The following is a 7,910-nucleotide window of genomic DNA, read 5'->3' as shown; positions in this document are numbered from 1 at the left end:
AAGATAACTTCTATTTCCAATTCCATCACATTACCCATATACATCCCTAACTCACTTACGCTGATGCTAAAATGTGCCTATATCACATTTGTTTTGTTTAATGCTCTCTTACCCCAAATTCCACTGTAAACAAACTTCCACTCAACTGAACTCCATCACCCACCTTCTATCCTGTATTAAGTCTTGCTAAATTACCACTTCTGTCTCCCTGTACTCCACTCCATTGATCTCAGTAGCCTCACCCTAATTTATAAATCTCTCCATGGCCTCACCAATTATCTCTGCAACATTCTCCTGTCATATGTCTCAGTTTGTACCCTCCAGTCTTCCAACTCTAAGCCCTCCCCTCCCTGTGCTCCACCATTGGTGAAAGAGCCTTGCTCCATCTTTACCAATGTCCAAAAGAAATCTCTACAACCTTACCTTCAGTGATCTCCAATAACTCCTACTTGGTATCTGTTTCTTCCCATCACTCCTTGTGAAGCATCTGGCAACATTTTGGTATGTTAAAGAAGCTTCAAAAAATATCTGGACCAATTAAGCAAATGAGTAAGGAATGGAAAATGTGTGTTGATAAGTGAGATAGTGCATATTGAAACATGCACACAGGAGACTGGGCACAACATTGGCCTTTCATCCCTGGGACATGTAATTTAGCATGGACTGATAGGACTAACAGTTAAAAGATTTTCATCCTATCAATAAGTTTGAATAGTCTCAACTTTGTTCCTACTAGCCATAGGCCTCTGATGTGGCAATCTCTCTTCAAAGTCCGAGGATGGCTGGAGTGAAAAACTTCAACTTTAACATTAAGAACTAAAGATGGTATTGAAATGCAAAAGCAAAATACTACGGATGCTGGAAATCTGAAATAAAACCAGAAAATGCTGGAGATACTCAGCAGGTCAGGCAGCATCTGTGGAGAGAGAAACAGAGTTAACGTTTCAGGTCGATGACCCTTCAAACTGAAACGTTAACTCTGTTTCTCTCTCTACAGATGCTGCCTGACCTGCTGAGAATTTCCAGCATTTTCTGTTTTTTTATTTATGGTATCAAAATGGTTCAATATAACCGTTCAATATAATATAATGAGAATGTTTGCTGGAATAAAAAATTATAGGTAAGCAGTGGGTATTTTCACAATGTTACAGCATGAGTTATAGATTTACTCAGCTGCATCGCAAAGCAAAGTCTGCACTATTGGGCATTTAAAAAAAAAAAAAAAAAAATAGAATTTCTTTATTGTATAACTGTCATGTCAGATCCACAGTGCCTTTACTCAAGACATTTAACATCTGCCACGGTTACTCTAACTCTCGCTGATTACATTGTGCTTTACATGGCTTAGGGCAAGGAATGTTTAATATTTAATCCTGTGCACAAGCATAAATATCACACAATGAATTACACTCCAGAAGCCCTATGTTATTTAGTTGATTTGTTAGTTATCAATGCTTTAATGAATCAGAATATTCTACAATTAAAGAAAATAACAAATGAGTATTTCCCCGAATAGTAAATGTTTCCCCCAACATTTATTTATTTATTAATTCACAGGATGTTGGTGTCGCTGAGCATTTATTGCCCATCCCTAATTGCCCTTGAGAAGGTGGTAGTGAGCTGCCTCTTGAACCGCTGCAGTCCCTGTAATCAAGGTACTTCCACAATGCTGTTCGGGATGGACTTCCAGGTTTTTAACCCAGTGACGATGAAGGATCAGTGATATACTTCCAAGTCAGGATGGTGTGTGACTTGGAGGGGAACTTGGAGGTGGTGGTGGTCCCATGCACCTGATGCCCTTGTCCTTCTAGGTGGTAGAGATTGCGGGTTTGGGAAGTGCTGTTGAAGAAGCCTTAGCGAGTTACTGCAGTGCATCTTGTAGATGGTACACACTGCAGCCACAGTGTGCCAGTGGTGGAGGGAGTGAATGTTTAAGGTGGTGGATGGGGTGCCAATCAAGCGGGCTGCTTTGTCCTGGATGGTGTCGAGCTTCTTGAGTGTTGTTGGAGCTGCACTCCTCCAGTCAAGTGGAGATTATTCCGTCACACTCCTGGCTTGTGCCTTGTAGATGGTGGAAAGGCTTTGGGGAGTTAGGTGAGTCACTCGCCACAGAATACCCAGCCTCTGACCTGCTCTTGTAGCCACAGTATTTATATGGTTGGTCCAGTTAAGTTTCAATGGTAACCCTCAGGATGTTGATGGTGGGGGATTCGATGATGGTAATGCCCCTGAATATTGGAGATGGTCATTGCCTGACACTTGTGTGACGTGAATGTTATCTGCCACTTATCAGCCCAAGCCTGGCATAGACTACTTCATTATCTGAGGAATTGTGAATGGAACTGAACACTGTGCAATCATTAGTGAACATCCCCACTTCTGACCTTATGATAGAGGGATGGTCATTGTTAAAGCAGCTGAAGATGGTTGGGCCTAGGACACTGCCCTGAGGCACTCCTGCAGCAATGTTCTCGGGCTGAGATGATTGTCCTCCAACAACCACAACCATCTTTCTTTGTGCTAGGTATGACTCCAGCCATTGAAGAGTTTTCCCCCTGATCCCCAATTTTACTGGGGCTCCTTGGTGCCACACTTGGTCAAATGCTGCCTTGATGTCAAGGGCAGTCACTTCACCTCATCTCTGGAATTCAGCTCCTTTGTCCATGTTTGGACCAAGGCTGTAATGAGAGCTGGAGCCAAGTGGTCCTGGCAGAACCCAAACTGAGCATTAGTGAGTAAGTCCCACTTGACAGCACTGACAATGATACCTTCCATCACTTTGCTGATGATTGAGAGTAGACTGATGAGGTGGTAATTGGCCGGATTGGATTTGTCCTGCTTTTTGTAGACATAACATACCTGGGCAATTTTCCACTTTGTCTGGTAGATGCCAGTGTTGTAGCTGCACTGGAACAGCTTGGCTAGAGGCGCGGCTAGTTCTGGAGCACAAGTCTTCAGTGCTGCAGCCGGGGTGCTGTTGGGGCCCACAGCCTTTGCTGTATCCAATGCGTTCAGCCGTTTCTTGATATCACGTGGAGTGAATCAAATACTGTAGTAAATAATACAACAAAACATCATCTTGCCTATATAGCACCCTTAACGTAGAACAGGCCAAAGTGTTTCAGAGGTCTAAGCATGTATGAGGTCCAAATCAGAGGAACAGAGATTTTGGGGGTAGGCTGTAGCTCTGGAGGAGGTTACAGAGATAGGGAGGAGCAACCATTGAGGAAATTAAATACAAAGATGAGAAATTTAAATTTGAGTAGCCAATGCTGGTCAGAAAGGTCAGTGGTGATGCAGGATAGGCTAAGATATGGGCAGCAGAGTATTGGATAAGCTGAAGTTTATGGAGTGTGAAGGATGGGAAACCAATCAAGAGACCATTGGAATAATCAGTCTGGAAGTGACTGGATGGATGAGGGTTTCAGTAGCAGATAGGCTGAGGTAGGGTTGGAGGTGGGTGATGTTATGGAGGTGGAAGTAGATTATCTTGATGAAGAGGAATTTTTTTTGTATTTACATTCTTGGGATGGGGCCGAGATGGGAAATGCCAGCATTTATTACCCATCCTTAGTTGCCCGTACTAGCCATTTGTTATAACTGAGTGGCTCGCTAGGCCAGTTCAGGGAACAGTCAAGAGTCAACCATGTTGTGCGGGACAAGACTGAGTAAGGACGGAAAATATTCTTCCCTAAAATACGTAAGTGAACCAGTTGCATTTTTAGAACAATCTGACAGCTTCAAGGTCACTTTTACTGATATCAGCTTTCTTTATTCCAGATTTTAAAAAACTGAATTCAAATTTGCAAACTACCATGGTGGGATATGAACTCACATTCTCTGGACTACTATTCCAGAAAAATGACTGCACTATCGTAACCTCTGGGGTTAGAAGCTGTACTCTGGTTGCAGCCTTGGCATCTTATTTGACCCAATGTGGTTGAGCCAAAGACAATGGCTGCGGAGGGGGCAGGAGTTGGTTGTGATGGCGGAAGATGATGGATTTGGCCTTACCAATGTTTAGCTGGAGGAAACTGCAGCACATCCAAGATTGTCTGGTGGACAAGCAGTCTGACGGCATAGGAACGGTGGAAGAGTCAACTAAGGTGATGGAGAGGTAGTGCTGGGTGTCAATGTGTTGCAGTAAAAATGGATGCTGGATGATGTTTCGAAGAGGAGTGGGCCAATAGTGGATTTGCAAGGTGATGGTGCAAGGCTGGAAAGAGAAGCCATTGATCAGAGATCCTCTGACTACAATCGCCGAGGTAAAAGAGAAACCGCGTGAGGGCTGTTCCACCAAACTGAACAATGGAGACACGTGGGAGGAGGATGGTCTGATCGACTGTCAAAGGCTGCAGAGAGATCGTGGAGGATGAGGAGAGAAAAAACATCACGGTCACAGTCATAAAGAATGTTGGTCATGACTTTGATCAGGGCTGTTTTGCTGCTGTGGGAGGGACAGACACTTAATTAGAGATTCAGCCAGGGCATTGCAGGAGAGATACTCCACAATAAAGCTATTATGGTATCTGGAAACCATTCTGAAGCAGGATTATATATTTAGATGAATATATGGGCTAGTCATGACAAAGAATGGATTGCTTTTTATGATTACATTCTGCAAAATTTTCTCTATAAACAGTCAAGACAATTCAACACTTGGATTTTATTTACTCTCAACATGGCTCCCAAAAAATGAAACATTAAAAACATGTGCCAATGTTCTATATAAGTGTGACCAGGAAAGAAGTAGGATTGCAGAAGACAGGTGGTAGCAATGTTATTCCCAAATCCTTCAAGTGAACTTGTACTGCAATAGAAATGGAGTGAGAGCTCCAAATGGACAGACACTTTCAGAAAGTAAACAGGGTTTTAATTCATCCAGCCACCCAACATCGTTTGTTGAAAGTACATGCAAACTTCCTGGCGTCTCTGACTAAATGGAATTTAAGCGGTTGTCAAGCTGGTGGCCTAGTTACTAGTTTGGTCAGTGAATTTTAACTTGTGTTAGTTAATTGTAAAAATATAACAGCAGTAAATCTGCAACTGGTGATAAATTACACATGACAGATCTCTAAGAATTTGGTAGAAGTTGCTAAATAGCAACTGGAATATTAAGAGAGTTGAAAGAGATGAAATTTCCATAAATTCATAATGTACAAGATCAAAAAGCTTTAGATTTCAACTGTTCGATGTAACATTCACCAAGTAAATGTTTGCTGTGAACTGCAGGCATATAATGTCATTAGAATTTCCCTCCAGTGGAATTTCTCATTTTATTCTTATCAACCAGGTTGAATACAGCCTGGCTGTGAGAGGAAGCAAAAAGTCATATTTTTTATCGTGGCTACCAGGTGAATTAATGTTCAAATTTCAGTCCAAACATACTTCTATTCTATAGAAGGATTTTCATCCAAAATGATGGCTCGACAATTTGAAAAGAACAATAAAAATGCTCTTGCTGTCCACAGGATACACATAAATATAATTATAATAATATTGGGTCTTTGAAAAAAGATTTCAATAGATAATTCAGTTGATGTGCTGATATTGGCCAATTGAATCTCCCAGGACATATCATCATATGATTCAAAGAATTAAATGTCTCTGATCTCAAAGTATTATTTTCACTATTCTCATGAAAATGTGTTTGGCAAAACGTTTTTTCATTTGTTTACTAAAAACATGAATTGCATCATCATGTATTTTGTGTGATGTCATTGTGATGAAAGTAACACTTTTTTTATTCTGAATGCAACAGCCCTTTAACAATTGCAGTGGAGACTTGATAGATATCCCATTTGCTAAGGATAATTTGATTTTTTTTATGTTTATGCTCATCAAAGCAAAGAATATCAATGCTGGGATTTGGAATGCTTTTTCACTTTTGGGCATATGTTAGTCACAAGCACTCCCAAGTTGGCCATAACAGGCCATATGTAAAGCTCCCTCTATTCTGGATCAATAACGTGCTTTAACCCTTGTGATTGAGATTGCCAATTTCTGCTAATTTGTGAGCCATTTCATACCGTAGGCCTGCACTCATCGGTAACTGGATTGAAATGATTCATTCTGCATAGGACCCTTACAACCAGCCAAGAGGAAACCTTCTGGCCTGGATTCAAACTCAGATCCTAGATATAAAAGTCAACATGCTAACTGCACACCACCCAAGGTGCGTGGTTTTAGATTCACATGGATATTAATCCCAAGCTTACTCAGAAAATGACAAAGGTGTTCTGGCTAAAGAAAAGCTTTCCCTTCAACAAAAATGAGATGAACAAGACCCCACTGCACTAAGGAGAATAATCTCAAATGTTACAAATATTATTTCAAAAAAAATACATTTTTCTCTAAGAAAAGGTTTCTTCGATGAAGGATGGACAATATTCAGTTTTCTAAATTTTCATTTGAATGGACACTGCCTGTCAATCTTGGAGCAGTCTGATTAAACGTGCAGTTTGTGGCTATTATCAGCTCCAGATGGCCTTTGCCATGGCTTACGCATCCTGTAGTAACTGATACACTTCTTCTTGTAGTAACAAGTATGAAGTCTTAGGGTCATACTTGGCGATCGTCCTTTCAGTTACAGCATACCTGGAGAACAAGAAGAATTGATTTGTTACCTGTAGGTGTTTTTTTACACTCTTTTAACCCAGATCCTGCCGCTGGTCATCAAGAGATGTAAACGGTTTTGATCCTAGCCCAATTGCTAGACGGACGGTTCGAATCGTCCCCGCCTTACGAAAGTTCTATACCTGGGAATTATTATTCAGAGTGTAAATGAAATAAGTCACGGACAGGAATGCTTCGGTGAAAAATCAAACTTGTATTTATTTGGTCTAACATACACTGGCTAAAACATGCACTACTAAACAAAATCACAATCCCTGTGGAGAATAAAATCCAGATTACAATCAATATACGTACAGTACAAAACTGGAGACTATAACAAGCAGTAATTCCCTTATTGCTATGGTGGACGCTAATTCCACCCCTACCAATGAATTGCCCAGTCGCATAAGCCCCTTCGCCTGGCTGAACCAAACAAAGCTTCCCCACCCCCCCCTCGGAATAGCCCAAAAACTTCACTTCTGAGAGACTATGCTTACCCCAGTTTTGATCGCTCTGCTCGTTGGCTTTCTCTGGTACTTCTTGTCTTGTTGGAGCAGGAGAGAGAGTGGTGGAAAAAGAGTGTATCTTTAGAGATAGTCTGCCTGCCCCTTTTTCCCACCAATCTTAAAAATCCATTTGCTTCTGAGCACTCCGGTGCTTAATCTGTGATGGGTCATCGTCGGACCCATGCGTATTGGATTAATGGCCCTAAGTCTGGGACATATCTTTCGGTCTTTGTGTTAGGAAAACTGGCTTCCTTCTGGCTGGGTGAGCTAGTGGGTTTATTGTTCTGCTTCTCTCCTCTGAGATGGAGGTGAGAAGTGCTTTTGCATATTAGAATGGCTTTTCTAATCAATTTCAATGGCCCCCTTCCTTTTTCCAGGACTGTCGGGCGAACCCATACATACTGGATGAGTTCTTTTGTCACAACCAACTGCCATGCGTTCTCTGGAGTTTTAACAAACCAGTTGTTCTGGACCGATGGACATTATGTGACATTCTGGACATTTTTACATGCAATAGCACCCTCTGGTGGCGGTTATTGTGTTAACAGTTTGAATGCTGGAAAGGTCATCTGATCTTTCTTCCTGTGTGAGGTCATTTGACCTTTGTTCCTTTCTTCCTGTGAGAGGTCATTTGACCTTCCTACCTTTCTTCCTGTTGACCCCAGGAAGCAGTTTTGCCAGGAAGAACCTGACTTGAGTAATGGAGAATCTGCCATGAGAGGTTCCATTTACAATCCAGTGTAATCTGATTTCATATGTTAGGCCAAGTGCAATATCTGTGAGTATCTT

At 41.5% G+C, this 7,910-nt stretch overlaps 1 long non-coding RNA gene across 1 annotated transcript; it reads left to right on the top strand.

Moving 5' to 3' along the window:
- The first annotated feature begins 1,079 nt into the window (after positions 1-1,079).
- Positions 1,080-6,354, top strand: LOC147104386 (uncharacterized). Its single transcript, XR_015072326.1, has 2 exons — positions 1,080-1,655; positions 3,781-6,354. It is a non-coding gene; the product is annotated as an uncharacterized LOC147104386 (long non-coding RNA).
- The last annotated feature ends 1,556 nt before the right edge of the window (positions 6,355-7,910 follow it).

Source organism: Somniosus microcephalus, chromosome 19 (genome assembly GCF_052327205.1).
Source record: "Somniosus microcephalus isolate GS21.2 chromosome 19, FLI_Smic_1.0, whole genome shotgun sequence".
NCBI lineage: Eukaryota > Metazoa > Chordata > Chondrichthyes > Squaliformes > Somniosidae > Somniosus > Somniosus microcephalus.
This window is presented reverse-complemented; position numbering and strand designations above follow the sequence as displayed.